Source organism: Hyperoodon ampullatus (assembly GCF_949752795.1).
Source record: "Hyperoodon ampullatus genome assembly, chromosome: 1".
Taxonomy (NCBI): domain Eukaryota; kingdom Metazoa; phylum Chordata; class Mammalia; order Artiodactyla; family Ziphiidae; genus Hyperoodon; species Hyperoodon ampullatus.
Window position 1 is genome coordinate 70,641,749 of NC_136914.1, and position 17,214 is coordinate 70,658,962.

The following is a 17,214-nucleotide window of genomic DNA, read 5'->3' on the forward strand; positions in this document are numbered from 1 at the left end:
TTTTGTCCCAGATGAAGGAAGAAGATAAAACCCCAGAACAACAACTAAGTGAAGTGGAGATAGGCAACCTTCCAGAAAAAGAATTCAGAATAATGATAGGGAAGATGATCCAGGATCTCAGAAATGAAGGCATGCATCGAGAAGATTCAAGAAATGTTTAACAAAGACCTGGAAGAACTAAAGAACAAACAAACAGAGATGAACAATTCAATAACTGAAATGAAAAATTCACTAGAAGGAATCAATAGCAGAATAACTGGGGCAGAGAACAGATAAGTGACCTAGAAGACAGAAAGATGGAAATCACTGCCACAGAACAGGATAAAGAAAAAAGAATGAAAAGAAATGAAGACAGTCTAAGAGACCACTGGGACAACATTAACCACACCAACATTTGCATTACAGGGATCATAGGAGAAGAGAGAGAGAAAGGACCTGAGAAAATATTTGAAGAGATAATAGCTGGAAACTTTCCTAACATGGGAAAGGAAACAGTCACCCAAGTCCAGGAAGCACAGAGTCTCAGGCAGTATAAACACAAGGAGGCACACGCTGAGACACATAGCAATCAAATTGATAACAAATTAAAGACAAAGAAAAAATATTAAAAGCAACAAGGGAAAAATGACAACATACAAGTGAACTCCCATAAGGTTATCAGCTGATTGCTCAGCAGAAACTCTGCAGGTCAGAAGGGAGTGGCATGGTATATTTAAAGTGATGAAAGTGAAGAAACTACAACCAAGAACACCCTATCCAGCAAGGTTCTCATTCAGATTTGATGGAGAAATCAAAAGGTTTACAGACAAGCAAAAGCTAAGAGAACTCAGCACCACCGACCAGCTTTGCAACAAATGCTAAAGGAACTCTTCTAGGCGGGAAAGAGACCAGCAACTTAAAACAACCTTGTACCTACATAGACTGCTATATCAAAACTTCATGGGAACAGTAAACCCCAAAACTACAATAGATATACACATAAAAAAGAAAAAGCAACCCAAACACAACACTAAAGATGGTCATCAAACCACAAGAGAACAAAAGAGAAAGGGAAGAAAAAAGACCTACAAAAACAAACCCAGAACAATTAAGAAAATGGCAATAGGAACATACATATCGATAATTACCTTAAATGTATATGGATTAAATGCTCCAACCAAAAGACATACACAGGCTTAATGGTTACAAAAACAAGACCCATATAAATGCTGTCTATAAGAGACCCATTTCAGATCTAGGGACACGTACAGACAAAGTGAGGGGATGGAAAAAGGTATTCCATGCAAATTGAAATCAAAAGAAAGCTGGAGTAGCAATACTTATATCAGACAAAATAGACTTATAAGTGACAAAGAAGGACACTACCTAATGATCAAAAGGGATCAATCCAATAAGATATTACGATTGTAAATATATATGCACCCAACAAAGAAGCACCTCAATATATAAGGCAAATACTAACAGCCATAAAGGGAGAAATCAACAGTAACACAATAATAGTGGGGGGCTTTAACACCCCACTTTCATCAATGGGCAGATCACCCAGACAGAAAATCATTAAGGAAGCATAGGCCTTGAATGACACATTACAGCAGATGGACTTAACTGATATTTATAGAGCACTCCATCCAAAAGCAGCAGAATACACTTTCTTCTCAAGTGCACACAGAACATTCTCCATGATTGACCACATGCTGGGCCACAAAACGAGCCTTGGTAAATTTAAGGGAACTGAAAACATATCAAGCATCTTTTCTGACCACAACACTATGAGATTAGAAGTCAACTACAAGAAACAACTGTAAAAATACGAATGTGCAGGCTAAACAATATGTTACTAAACAACCAATGGATCACTGAAGAAATCAAAGAGGAAATAAAAAAATACCTAGAGACAAATGAAAATGAAAGAACAATGATCCAAAACATATAGGATGCAGCAAAAGCAGTTCTAAGAGGGAAGTTTACAGAGATACAATCTTACCTCAGGAAATAAGAAATATCTCAAATAAACAACATAATTTTACCCCTAAAGCAACTAGAGAAAGAAGAACAAACAAAACCTAAAGTTAGCAGAAGGAAAGAATCATAAAGACCAGAGCAGAAATAAATGAAATAGAGACAAGGAAAACAATAGCAAAGATCAATGAAACTAAAAGCTGGTTCTTTGAAAAGATAAACAGAATTGATAATAAACCACTACATAAATTCATCAAGAAAAAAAGGGAGAGGACTCAAATCAATAAAATTAGAAATGAAAAAAGAGACATTACAACAGACCCCACAGAAATACAAAGCATCATAAGAGACTCCTACAAAAAACTGTATGCCAATAAAATGGATGACCTGGAAGTAATGGTCAAATGCTTAGAAAGGTATAACCTTCCAAGACTGAACCAGGAAGAAATAGAAAATATGAACAAACCAATCACATGCACTGAAATTGAAACTGATTTAAAAACTCCCAACAAACATATTCCAGGACCTGAGTCCTTCACAGGTGAATTTTATCAAACATTTAGAGAAGAACTAACACCTATCCTTCTGAAACTCTTCCAAAAAATTGCAGAGTAAGGAAAACTCACAAACTCTGCAAAATTGCAGAGTAAGGAAAACTCACAAACTCATTCTGTGAGGCCACCATCACCCTGATACCAAAAACAAAGTTACAACAAAAAAAGAAAATTACAGGCCAATATCACTGATGAACATAGGCACAAAAATCCTCAACAAAATACTAGCAATCTGAATTGCTAAAATCCCACCATGATCAAGTGGGATTCATCCCAGTGATGCAAGGATTTTTCAATATCTGCAAATCAATCAGTGTGATACACCATTACCAACAAATTGAATAAAAACCATATAATCATCTCAATAGATACAGAAAAAGCTTGTGACAAAATTCAACACACATTTATGATAAAAACTCTCCAGAAATTAGGCATAGGTGGAACATTCCTCAACATAGTAAAGATCATATACGACAAACCTACAAATAACATCATCAATGGTGAAAAACTGAAAGTATTTCCTCTAAGATAAGGAAGAAGACAAGGATGCCCACTCTCACCACTATTATTCAACATAGTTTTGGAAGTCCTAGCTATGGCAATCAGAGAAGAAAAAGAAATAAAAGGAATACAGGTTGGAAAAGAAGTAAAACTGTCACTGTTTGCAGATGACATGCTACTATACCTAGAAAATCCTAAAGACACTACCAGAAAACTACTAGAACTCATCAATGAATCTGGTAAAGTTGCAGGTTACAAAATTAATACACAGAAATCTATTGCATTTCTATACACTAACAACAAAAGACTGGAAGGAGAAATTCAAGAAACAATCCATTTACCATCGCATCAAAAAGAGTAAAATACCTAGGAATAAACCTACCTAAGGAGGCAAAAGACCTATACTCCAAAAACTGTAAGATGCTGATGAAAGAAATTGAAGACGACACAAACAGATGGATAGATATACCATGTTCTTGGATTGGAAAAGTCAATATTGTAAAAATGACTATACTACCCAAGGCAATCTACAGATTCAGTGCAATCCCTATCAAATTACCAATGGCATTTTTCACAGAACTAGAACAAAAAATCTTAAAATTTGTATGGAGACATAAAAGACACTGAATAGCAAAAGCAATCTTGAGAAACAAAAGCAGAGCTGGAAAAATCAGGCTTCCTGACTTCAGACTATACTACAAAACTATAGTCACCAAAATAGTATGGTACTGGCACAAAAATAGAAATACAGATGAAAGGAACAGGATAGAAAGCCCAGAAATAAACTCATGCACTGATGGTCAATCAATCTACAAGAAAGGACACAAGACTATACAATGGGGGAAAGACAATCTCTTCGACATATGGTGCTGGGAAACCAGGACAGCCACATGTAATGAAAACAAATCAAAACATTCTTTAACACCATACACAAAAATGAGCTCAAAATGGATTAAAGCCCTAAATGTAAGACCAGACACTATAAAACTCTTAGAGGAAACACAGGCAGAACACTCTGACATAAACTGCAGCAATATGTTTTTGATCCATCTTTCAGAGTAATGGAAATAAAAACAAAAATATACAAATGGAACATAATTGAACTCAAAAGCTTTTGCACAGCAAAGGAAACCATAAACAAAATGAAAAGATAAGTCACAGACTGGGAGAAAATATTTGTAAATGATGTGACTGACATGGGATTAGTCTCCAAAATTTACAAAAGCTCATGTGGCTTAATATCATCAAAACAAACAACCCTATCAAAAAATGAGCAGAAGAGAGCGCAGGGAGAGGACTGGGGCTGGCGGCGAGAACTCAGCCTGAAGGGGGCTGATGTGCCACGGCTAGCCAGGAGAAGTCCGGGAAAACTCTGGGGCTGCCGAAGAGGAAGAAGACTTTCTCTTCCCTCTTGGTTTCCTGGTGCACGAGGAGAGGGGATTAAGAGCGCTGCTTAAAGGAGCTCCACAGATGGGCGCGAGTCGCGGCTGAAAGCGAGGAACACAGAGATGGGCGTGGGAGGCTGGGGCTGCTGCTGCCGCCGCCAAGAAGCCTGTGTGCGAGCGCAGGTCACTGTCCACACCGCCCTTCCGGGAGCCTGTGCAGCCCGCCACTGCCGGAGTCCCGGGATCCAGGGGCGGCTTCCCTGGGAGAACGCACGGCGCGCCTCGGGCTGGTGCAACGTCACGCCGACCTCTGCCGCTGCAGACTCGCCCCGCACTCCGTGCCCCTCCCTCCCGCCCGGCCTGAGTGAGCCAGAGTCCCCGAAGTGGCTGCTCCTTTAACCCTGTCCTGTCTCAGGGAAGAACAGACGCCCTCCGGCGACTTACATGCAGAGGCGGGGCTAAATCTAAAGCTGAGAACCAGGAGTTGTGAGAACAAAGAAGAGAAAGGGAAACCTCTCCCAGCAGCCTCAGAAACAGTGGATTAAAGCTCCACAATCAACTTGATGTACCCTGCATCTGTGGAATACATGAACGGACAACAAATCATCCCAAATTGAGGAGCCAGGAGTCAGTGCTGTGCCTCTGAGGTGGGAGAGCCAACTTCAGGACACTGGTCCACAAGAGACCTCCCAGCTCCACATAATATCAAACGGCGAAAATCTTCTAGAGATCTCCATCTCAACACCAGCACCCAGCTTCACTCAACGACCAGCAAGCTACAGTGCTGAACACCCTATGCCAAACAACTAGCAAGACAGGAACACAACGCCACCCATTAGCAGAGAGGCTGCCTAAAATCATAAAAAGTCCGCAGACACCCCAAAACACACCACCAGACGTGGACCTGCCCACCAGAAAGACAAGATCCAGCCTCATCCACCAGAACACAGGCACTAGTCCCCTCCACCAGGAAGCCTACACAACCCACTAAACAAACCTTAGCCACTGGGGACAAACACCAAAAACAACGGGAACTATGAACCTGCAGCCTGCAAAAAGGAGACCCCAAACACAGTAACATAAGTAAAATGAGAAGACAGAAAAACACACAGCAGGAGAAGGAGCAAGATAAAAACCTACCAGACCTAACAAATGAAGAGGTAATAGGCAGTCTACCTGAAAAAGAATTCAGAATAATGATAGTAAAGCTGATCCAAGATTCTATTTCCAAGATCCAAAATCTTGGAAATAAAATAGACAAAATGCAAGAAACAGTTAACAAGGACCTAGAAGAACTAAAGATGAATCAAGCTTCGATGAAAAACACAATAAATGAAATAAAAAATACTCTAGATGGGATCAATAGCAGAATAACTGAGGCAGAAGAACGGATAAATGAGGTAGAAGATAAAATAGTGGAAATAACTGATGCAGAGCAAAATAAAGAAAAAAGAATGAAAAGAACAGAGGACAGTCTCAGAGACCTCTGGGACAACATTAAACACACCAACATTGGAATTATAGGGGTTCCAGAAGAAGAAGAGAAAAAGAAAGGGACTGAGAAAATATTTGAAGACATTATAGTTCAAAACTTCCCTAATATGGGAAAGGAAATAGTTAATCAAGTCCAGGAGGCACAGAGAGTCCCATACAGAATCAATCCAAGGAGAAATACGCCAAGACACATATTAATCAAACTGTCAAAAATTAAAAACAAAGAAATCATATTAAAAGCAGCAAGGGAAAAACAACAAGTAACACACAAGGGAATCCCCATCAGGATAACAGCTGATCTCTCAGCAGAAACTCTACAAGCCAGAAGGGAGTGGCAGGACATAATTAAAGTGATGAAGGAGGAAAACCTGCAACCAAGATTACTCTACCCAGCAAGGATCTCATTCAGATTTGATGGAGAATTTAAAACGTTTACAGACAAGCAAAAGCTGAGAGAGTTCAGCACCACCAAACCAGCTTTACAACAAATGCTAAAGGAACTTCTCTAGGCAAGAAACACAACAGAAGGAAAAAACCTACAATAACGAACCCAAAACAATTAAGAAAATGGGAATAGGAACATACATATCGATAATTACCTTAAATGTAAATGGACTAAATGCTCCCACCAAAAGACACAGATTGGCTGAATGGATACAAAAACAAGACCCATATATATGCTGTCTACAAGAGACCCACTTCAGACCTAGAGACACATACAGACTGAAAGTAAGGGGATGGAAAAAGATATTCCATGCAAATGGAAACCAAAAGAAAGCTGGAGTAGCAATTCTCATATCAGACAAAATAGACTTTAAAATAAAGACTACTAGAAGAGACAAAGAAGGACACTACATAATGATCAAGGGATCCATCCAAGAAGAAGATATAACAATTGTAAATATTTATGCACCCAACATAGGAGCACCTCAATACATAAGGCAAATACTAACAGCCATAAAAGGAGAAATCGACAGTAACACAATCATAGTAGGGGACTTTAACACCCCACTTTCACCAATGGACAGATCATCCAAAGTGAAAATAATTAAGGAAACACAAGCTTTAAATGATACATTAAACAAGATGGACTTAATTGATATTTATAGGACATTCCATCCAAAAACAACAGGATACACATTTTTCTCAAGTGCTCATGGAACATTCTCCAGGATAGATTATATCTTGGGTCACAAATCAAGCCTTGGTAAATTTAAGAAAATTGAAATTGTATCAAGTATCTTTTCCGACCACAATGCTATGAGACTAGATATCAATTACAGGAAAAGAGCTGTAAAAAATACAAACACATGGAGGCTAAACAATACACTACTTAATAACGAAGTGATCACTGAAGAAATCAAAGAGGAAATTTAAAAATACCTAGAAACAAATGACAATGGAGACACGACGACCCAAAACCTATGGGATGCAGCAAAAGCAGTTCTAAGAGCGAAGTTTATAGCAATACAATCCCACCTTAAGAAACAGGAAACATCTCGAGTAAACTACCTAACCTTGCACCTAAAGCAATTACAGAAAGAAGAACAAAAACGTCCCAAAGTTAGCAGAAGGAAAGAAATCATAAAAATCAGATCAGAAGTAAATGAAAAAGAAATGAAGGAAACGATAGCAAAGATCAATAAAACTAAAAGCTGGTTCTTTGAGAAGATAAACAAAATTGATAAACCATTAGCCAGACTCATCAAGAAAAAAAGGGAGAAGACTCAAAGCAATGGAATTAGCAATGAAAAAGGAGAAGTAACAACTGACAGTGCAGAAATACAAAAGATCATGAGAGATTATTACAAGCAACTCTATGCCAAGAAAATGGACAACCTGGAGGAAATGGACAAATTCTTAGAAATGCACAACCTGCCAAGACTGAATCAGGAAGAAATAGAAAATATGAACAGACCAATCACAAGCACTGAAATTGAAACTGTGATTAAAAATCTTCCAACAAACAAAAGCCCAGGACCAGATGGCTTCACAGGCGAATTCTATCAAGCATTTAGAGAAGACCTAACACCTATCCTTCTCCAACTCTTCCAAAATATAGCAGAGGGAGGAACACTCCGAAACTCATTCTACGAGGCCACCATAACCTTGATACCAAAACCAGGCAAGGATGTCACAAAGAAAGAAAACTACAGGCCAATATCACTGATGAACATAGATGCAAAAATCCTCAACAAAATACTAGCAAACAGAATCCAACAGCACATTAAAAGGATCATACACCATGATCAAGTGGGGTTTATTCCAGGAATGCAAGGATTCTTCAATATACTCAAATCAATGAACGTGATACACCATATTAACAAATTGAAGAAGAAAAACCATATGATCATCTCAATAGATGCAGAGAAAGCTTTCGACAAAATTCAACACCCATTTATGATAAAAACCCTGCAGAAAGTAGGCATAGAGGGAACTTTCCTCAACATAATAAAGGCCATATATGACAAACCCACAGCCAGCATCGTCCTCAATGGTGAAAAACTGAAACCATTTCCACTAAGATCAGGAACAAGACAAGGTTGCCCACTCTCACCACTCTTATTCAACCTAGTTTTGGAAGTTTTAGCCACAGCAATCAGAGAAGAAAAGGAAATAAAAGGAATCCAAATCGGAAAAGAAGAAGTAAAGCTGTCACTGTTTGCAGATGACATGACACTATACATAGAGAATCCTAAAGATGCTACCAGAAAACTACTAGGGCTAATCAATGAATTTGGTAAAGTTGCAGGATACAAAATTAATGCACAGAAATCTCTGGCATTCCTATATACTAATGATGAAAAATCTGAAAGTGAAATCAAGGAAACACTCCCATTTACCATTGCAACAAAAAGAATAAAATATCTAGGAATAAACCTACCTAAGGAGACAAAAGACCTGTATGCAGAAAATTATAAGATATTGATGAAAGAAATTAAAGATGATACAAATAGATGGAGAGATGTACCATGTTGTTGGATTGGAAGAATCAACATTGTGAAAATGACTCTACTACCCAAAGGAATCTACAGATTCAATGCAATCCCTATCAAACTACCACTGGCATTTTTCACAGAACTAGAACAAAAAATTTCACAATTTGTATGGAAACACAAAAGACCCTGAATAGCTAAAGCAATCTTGAGAACGAAAAATGGAGCTGGAGGAATCAGTCTCCCTGACTTCAGACTATACTACAAAGCTACAGTAATCAAGACAGTATGGTACTGGCACAAAAACAGAAAGGTAGATCAATGGAACAGGATAGAAAGCCCAGAGATAAACCCACGGACATATGGTCACCTTATCTTTGATAAAGGAGGCAGGTATGTACAGTGGAGAAAGGACAGGCTCTTCAATAAATGGTGCTTGGAAAACTGGATAGGGACATGTCAAAGTATGAGATTAGATCACTCCCTAACACCATACACAAAAATAAGCTCAAAATGGATTAAAGACCTAAATGTAAGGCCAGACACTATCAAACTCTTAGAGGAAAACATAGGCAGAACACTCTATGACATAAATCACAGCAAGATCCTTTTTGACCCACCTCCTAGAGAAATGGAAATAAAGACAAAAATAAACACATGGGACCTAATGAAACTTAAAAGCTTTTGCACAGCAAAGGAAACCATAAACAAGACCAAAAGACAACCCTCAGAATGGGAGAAAATATTTGCAAATGAAGCAACTGACAAAGGATTAATCTCCAAAATTTATAAGCAGCTCATGCAGCTCAATAACAAAAAAACAAACAACCCAATCCAAAAATGGGCAGAAGACCTAAACAGACATTTCTCCACAGAAGAAATACAGACTGCCAACAAACACATGAAAGGATGCTCAACATCTTTACTCATTAGAGAAATGCAAGTCAAAACTACAATGAGATATCATCTCACACCAGTCAGAATGGCCATCATCAAAAAATCTAGAAACAATAAATGCTGGAGAGGGTGTGGAAAAAAAGGAACACTCTTGCACTGTTGGTGGGAATGTGAATTGGTACAGCCACTATGGAGAACGGTATGGAGGTTCCTTAAAAATCTACAAATAGAACTACCATATGACCCAGCAATCCCACTACTAGGCATATACCCTAAGAAAACCATAATTCAAAAATAGACATGTACCAAAATGTTCATAGCAGCCCTATTTACAATAGCCCAGAGATGGAAACAACCTAAGTGTCCATCATCGGATGAATGGGTAAAGAAGATGTGGCACATATATACAATGGAATATTACTCAGCCATAAAAAGAAATGAAATTGAGCTATTTGTAATGAGGTGGATGGACCTAGAGTCTGTCATACAGAGTGAAGTAAGTCAGAAAGAGAAAGACAAATACTGTATGCTGACACATATATATGGAATTTAAGAAAAAAAAATGTCATGAAGAACATAGGGGTAAGACAGGAATAAAGATACAGACCTACTAGAGAATGGACTTGAGGATATGGGGAGGGGGAAGGGTAAGCTGTGCCAAAGTGAAAGAGCTGCATGGACATATATACAGTACCAAACATAAGGTAGATAGCTAGTGGGAAGCAGCCGCATAGTACAGGGAGATCAGCTCGGTGCTTTGTGACCGCCTGGAGGGGTGGGATAGGGAGGGTGGGAGGGAGACGCAAAAGGGAGGGGATATGGGAACATATGTATATGTATAACTGATTAAATTTGTTATAAAACAAAAAAAAATTAAATAAAGAAAAAATAAAGAAAAAAAAATAAAAATGAGCAGAAGACCTAAATAGACATTTATCCAAAGAAGACATACAGATGGTCAAGAGGCCCATGAAAAGATATTCAACATTACTAATTATTAGAGAAATGCAAATCAAAACTACAATGAGATATCATCTCACGCCAGTCAAAATGGCTATCATCAAAAAATCCACCAACAATAAATGCCGGAGAGGGCGTGGAGCAAGGGAACCATCCTCCATTGTTGGTGAGAATGTAATTTAGTACAGCCACTATGCAGAACAGTATGGAGGTTCCTTAAAAACTAAAAATAGAGTTGCCGTATGATCCTGCAATCCCCCTCCTAGGCATACATCTGGACAAAAACGTGGTCTGAAAGGATACATGCACCCGAATGTTCATCGCAGCACTGTTTACAACAGCCAAGACATGGAAGCAAGAAAAATGTCCATCAACAGAGGAATGGATAAAGAAGTCATGTACTATGATAAGCTGTCTGAGAAATATAAATGAGCAAAAGGCCAGCAAACACAGCAGCCAGTGGCAATTAGGAGAGCTTTGTGGAGACCTGAGGATCACTGGTGAAAAATATCAACAATGTTAATGATATGTTTGGGATGAAGCCCTGGATCTTATTGCCCTGCTGTACCCTATAATCATTCAGATCTTCAACAAATATTTACTAGTGTAAAATTTGGGGGCAGGCATTGTGCCAAATACTAGGGTATTTGATGAAAAAAAATATTTACTCTCAAGGAGTCACATTCTACTAAGAAATACACGCAAGCAGATACAGAATCATATGCTGATTCATTCTTGGGAAATTACAGGGTTCTACAAGAGCACATTTGAAAAGCTCCTACTCCAGCCTCTAGGGATGGACAGAGAAAAGACCAAGAGAAGTGGACTGGAGTGAGTAGATGGCCTCAGCATAGAGAGGTAGCCACTGTATAGGCTGGCACGAATCTCAAGCAATAGAGAGTATTGCATAATGTAAAGAAAGACATAGTCCAGAAAAATAGCACAGTGGATGAAGGTGCCAAACTCACTTCTTTACCCCAAGTTATTTCAGGAGTGTGATATGCATGTGATTGATCTGAGAGAGGAGAAGAGGAATAGTACCTTCCATGAAAGATCTTTTCTAAAGACATGGAGTTAGAGTTCAATTCTATGAAGAGACTGAAAACACAAGAGAAAATATTTGCCACACAATACTGGGCCCCAGGTTCAAAAGTGATGGATCAAATAGTTGGATGAGAAGAAAGAATTATCAAGCATGATGAAGCTGAGATAATCAGAGAGAATATCTGAACCAAGATACTTTTGACTAGGACCATTAAAGAAGAAGAATGATAATCTGAATGATCACACGTTAGCTAATAACAAAATTTCTAAACCCATTAGCTCCTGGTCACTGCTGGACTGTAGGATTTTCACTTCTCTGGAAGAAGTCATCCATGCCCTGAGTATACTGTGTCTCTGAGGGATTGTAATCCTGGTGCTAGGCCAGCATGTTACAAATCTTGGAAGCTGCTTATAAGTTGTACAAATTAAGTGTTTTTCATCAAGTGTCTTCTGAGACTTGATACTTGGACTCCTGAGCAACTTGCTTTTAAGAGCTACTCTCTCCATATAAAAATGAGAGCAATGCGGCAGAAAGAAAATTGCACGAAAGAGTTAAAGATAATTTATACACACTTAAATAGGCTAACTGTTCTAACCAGAGTTCTTTTCACTTCTTCCCCTATTACATTTTTGGGAGAATATTTCAAGACTGACTTCCATATCAATTGTTTGAGTTCCTTCTACATTCATTCTCTCATTTTCCCCAGAATTTCAAATAGTATTTCTTGAGCACCTGTTACATAACAGACATCGTGTTAAGCATTGTGGACACAATCATGAATCAGCCATAATTCCTGCCACTGTGGAACTTTCAGTCTAGTGTGTGAAATGTATAAACAAATGATTTTAATATAATATAATAATCATGCACTAACTCTATGAGAACACATATTATTCACCCATCCACCCACTAGGCGTTCAACACACATTTACTGAATTCCATCTATGTGCCAGGTACTGGTCAGTCACTAAGAGTAAACAGGACAAATACTGACCCAGCCTGAGATTCTAACTAATTTGGATCTCCTTTAGTGGATAAGGGAGTGCCTTGTGTAGTCCACACAATAAAACTGACATATTAAACTGCTTTAGAAGCACAGCAAGCTTTGTACTGGGCAGATAAAAGAAACTTACTCAAATGGATGACAGATAGTACAAAACATGGAGACACAATAATTCATGAAATGTTTGAGGATGGACAGCAACCACACAAAGTATAACTAGAGTGGTGACTGTGAACTGTCTACAGTGCACTGGTTCTATGGGAAGTCTACTAGGAGCTCTGTAAGCAAAAAATTTCATGAAAAAACAAAATTAGGAAATAACAGTTAAATAAAAATTGAATAGATTTATTTACTGCAGAATTTCTCTCTGCCTTTAATACGGAGAAGAAAATGTACATCCAAGAAAGGTCTAGAGCTTGCAGAATTAATGGATTATTTGACTAGGGAGTACCTTTTTCATAAAGCATTTTTCAAGGCTACCCTTCTGTGGAGCATACCTTTGAAAATGATGGGGCAGAGCAGAGACCAGGCCAGCATGGAGCTGTTGACGGAGCTAGTTAGGTTTGTTTGAATCACACTGTGAAAGGCTGTTGGGCAATACAGTTTGGACTCTACTGACTAGATGCATGTGGAGAAGGAAAACAATGGATTTCCATGTTTTTGTTTTTCTTTGAATTAAACTAGCTTACTTTATAAAAATGTTTAATCCTGAATCATTCAGTAGAAAGAAGTATACAGGAAATGATACACCTGATATGCATATGCCTTAATTTGAAATTTATCAGCTATTAATATTTTGACATATTTGCTTTAGATCATATTTTAAAGAGTTAATTATATCAGCAACTGTAGATCTCAAAAACAATTTTGAGTAAAAACAAAAATCAAGTTGCAGAATGTATTCTATAGTACCATATATAAAGTTTAGACACCTGCAAATATTACCATACAATGTTTGTGGATTCACAAATATATGCTAAAATACAGAAGTGTTCATGAGAATTACAAACACTGAGTTGCAGATTGCAAATTTCTCTAGAGATAATGGAAAGGAAGTGTTTTCAACTGTGTCTAAAATATTTAATTCCTCAATGAAAATAAAAATAGTACTTGAAATATATAAGAATGAATGTTAATTTATAAAGCTGAGTGATGATTGTCTTAGGTCCATTTCCCTGGGAATAGAATTTGAGACAGGGATTTGTAGACACTTGAGAATACCTCCTAAAAGAAAATGAGGAAATAAGGATTGGACAGAGGAAAAAATGATCAGAACAGGGGCACCATCTGATCCCACAGGGATGTCTGAAGCTGCGATGACTCTTCAGAGATTTCCCAAATTGAGGCAAGGGTGTTGAGTACTGAGACCCTTACCTTGACCAGTGATAGGCTTTCGGCTGACCCTGAGAAGGAGGTCAAAGCCTGGGCAAGGCACTTTGCTTCAGCCAAGAGCAATTCAATGCACAGCTCTAGCCTTCAGCTGTGGGGGCATGTGTGCATTGCTTGGGTCTGCAAGGCACATCTGTGTAGTATACCAACCACAGCTTCCACTACAATGAGGCGCCTTCTGTCATTTTATTACTGTCTATTTGTATGTTTAAAATACTTCATACTTTCTCAAACTTCAGCATTAGAAAAAGAGAAAAACCACCTTCCAATCTTTAGTTAACAGTATTTCCCAAAGTATTTCCCCAACACACAGACATACACACACCCACAACATAAGTGCTGGGTATAATCAGGTCACAAACTTACTATTTTGCTTTCTGTTTTCTCTATGTTTTTGGCAACTGGAGACTCTTCTGTCTCTCTCTCCCACTCGCTGGTTTGGAAAGCCTTATTATGTATTTTTAAAAGTACAATTTACTCAGCATATTTACCTTTTTGCTATAGGAGAGCTTAGTTGGCCTTCTTGCTGGAACATGGTTGTTTTCCCTGAAGTGTCAATTCTGAAGTGATTCTAAACAAAAGAAATCAAGATAATTCCATTACTGGACTATAGCACTCTTCCTTAATAAGCTCAATTTCCCTCGCTCTGTCCCAGTATAAAAAGCTTCAATTCCATACAGAATTGTATCATTTTATTTTGCCTTCTTTTTTTGGTCAGTACCATAAGGTCCACTAAGGTCCATATACTCACCAAATCAGGGTCCACAAACTATGGACCAAGGGACAAATATGGACTGCTGCTTGTTTTTGTCACACAGGGATGATGCTCATTCATTTACATATTGTCTGTGGTAGCTCTGCCCTGCAATTGCAGAGCCGATAGCCGTAATACCAACTGTATAGCCCACAAAGCCTGAAATACTTACTATCTGGCCCTTTACAGAAAATGTTTACCATCCCTGCTTTAAAAGCCTTGGCCTTTTACATTTTGCTTTTTGAAAAACTGTATGTGGTGAACACAGCAGTGGATAGGTTTATCACATTTGGCCATGTGACCTTTCTCTATTATCTTTCAAACAGAAACTAAAAACTGTATTAATGTCAGCTGCACGGGCAATACTTTCTTGTCTCTCCCCCAGAGAAGTCTTAACTGCAAGAGGCTGCTGTGGGGGAAGCCATTTCTTGTCCTAAAATATGTCTCAACTACAACAAGGGAAAAGTCAAGGAGAAAACGGTGTTCAGATCTACTTTAGCAGTATGTAGACAAACACCAATTACTGATTTGGGCAATAAACAGTAGTGGTTTATATTTGAATATACACAGACACAAACACACATATGACATTACTTCATGGGAATTGGCTTCTTGTCTTCTATTTTTTTTTAACGTTTTTATTGGACTATAACTGCTTTACAATGGTGTGTTAGTTTCTGCTTTATAACAAAGTGAATCAGTTATACATATACATATATCCCCATACCTCTTCCCTCTTGTGTCTCCCTCCCTCCCTCTTAGCTGGTCACAAAGCACCAAGCTAATTTCCCTGTGCTATGCGACTGCTCCCTACTAGCTATCTATTTTACACTTGGTAGTGTATATATGTCCATATATACACTACCACTCTCTCACTTTGTCCCAGCTTACCCCTCCCCATCCCCGTGTCCTTAAGTCCATTCTCTAGTAGGTCTGCTTCTTTATTCCAGTCTTGCCCCTAGGTTCTTCATGACATTTTTTTTTTAGATTCAATATATATGTGTTAGCATATGGTAATTGCTTTCCTCTTTCTGACTTACTTCACTCTGTATGACAGACTCTAGGTCCATCACCTCACTACAGATAACTCAACTTCATTCCTTTTTATGGCTGAGTAATGTTCCATTGTATATATGTGCCACATCTTCTTTATCCATTCATCTATTGATGGACACTTAGGGTGCTCCCATGTCCTGGCTATTATAAATAGAGGTGCAATAAACATTGTGGTACATGACTCTTTGAGTTATGGTTTTCTCAGGGTATATGCCCAGTAGTGGGATTGCTAGGTTGTATGGTACTTCTATTTTTAGTTTTTTAAAGAACTTCCATACTGTTCTCCATAGTGGCCGTATCAGTTTACATTCCCATCAACAGTGTATGAGGGTTTCCTTTTCTCCACACCCTCTCCAGCATTTATTGTTTGTATATTTGATGATGGCCATTCTGACTGGTGTGAGATAATATCGCTTTGTAGTTTTGATTTACATTTCTCTAATGATTAACGATGGTGAGCATTCTTTCATGTGTTTGTTGGCAGTCTGTATATCTTCTTTGGAGAAATGTCTATTTAGGTCTTCTGCCCATTTTTGGATTGGGTTATTTGTTTTTTTTATATTGAGCTGCATGAGCTGCTTGTAAATTTTGGAGATTAATCCTTTGTCAGTTGCTTCATTTGCAAATATTTTCTTCCATTCTGAGGGCTGTCTTTTGGTCTTGTTTATGGTTTCCTTTACTGTGCAAAAGTTTACGTTTCATTAGGTCTCATTTGTTAATTTTTTGTTTTTATTTCCATTCCTCTAGAAGGGGGGTAAAAAAGGACCTTGCTCTGATTTCTGTCATAGAGTGTTCTGCCTATGTTTTCCTCTAAGAGTTTTATAGTGTCTGGCCTTACATTTAGCTCTTTAATCCATTTTGAGTTTCTTTTTGTGTATGATGTTAGGAAGCGCTTTAATTTCATTCTTTTACATGTAGTTGTCCAGTTTCCACAGTACCACTTATTGAAAGGGCTGTTTTTTCTCCATTGTACATTCTTGCCTCCTTTATCAAAGACAAGGTGACGATAGGTGTGTGGTGTTATCTCTGGGCTTTCTATCCTGTTCCACTGATCTATCTTTCTGTTTTTGAGCCAGTATCATACTGACTTGATAACTGTACCTTTGCAGTATACTCTGAAGTCTGGGATCCTGATTCCTCCAGCTCCGTTTTTCTTTCTGAAGATTGCTTTGGCTATTAAGGGTCTTTTGTGTTTCCATACAAACTGTGAAATTTTTTGTTTTAGTTCTGTGAAAAATGCCAGTGGTAGTTTGATAGGGATTGCATTGAATCTGTAGATGG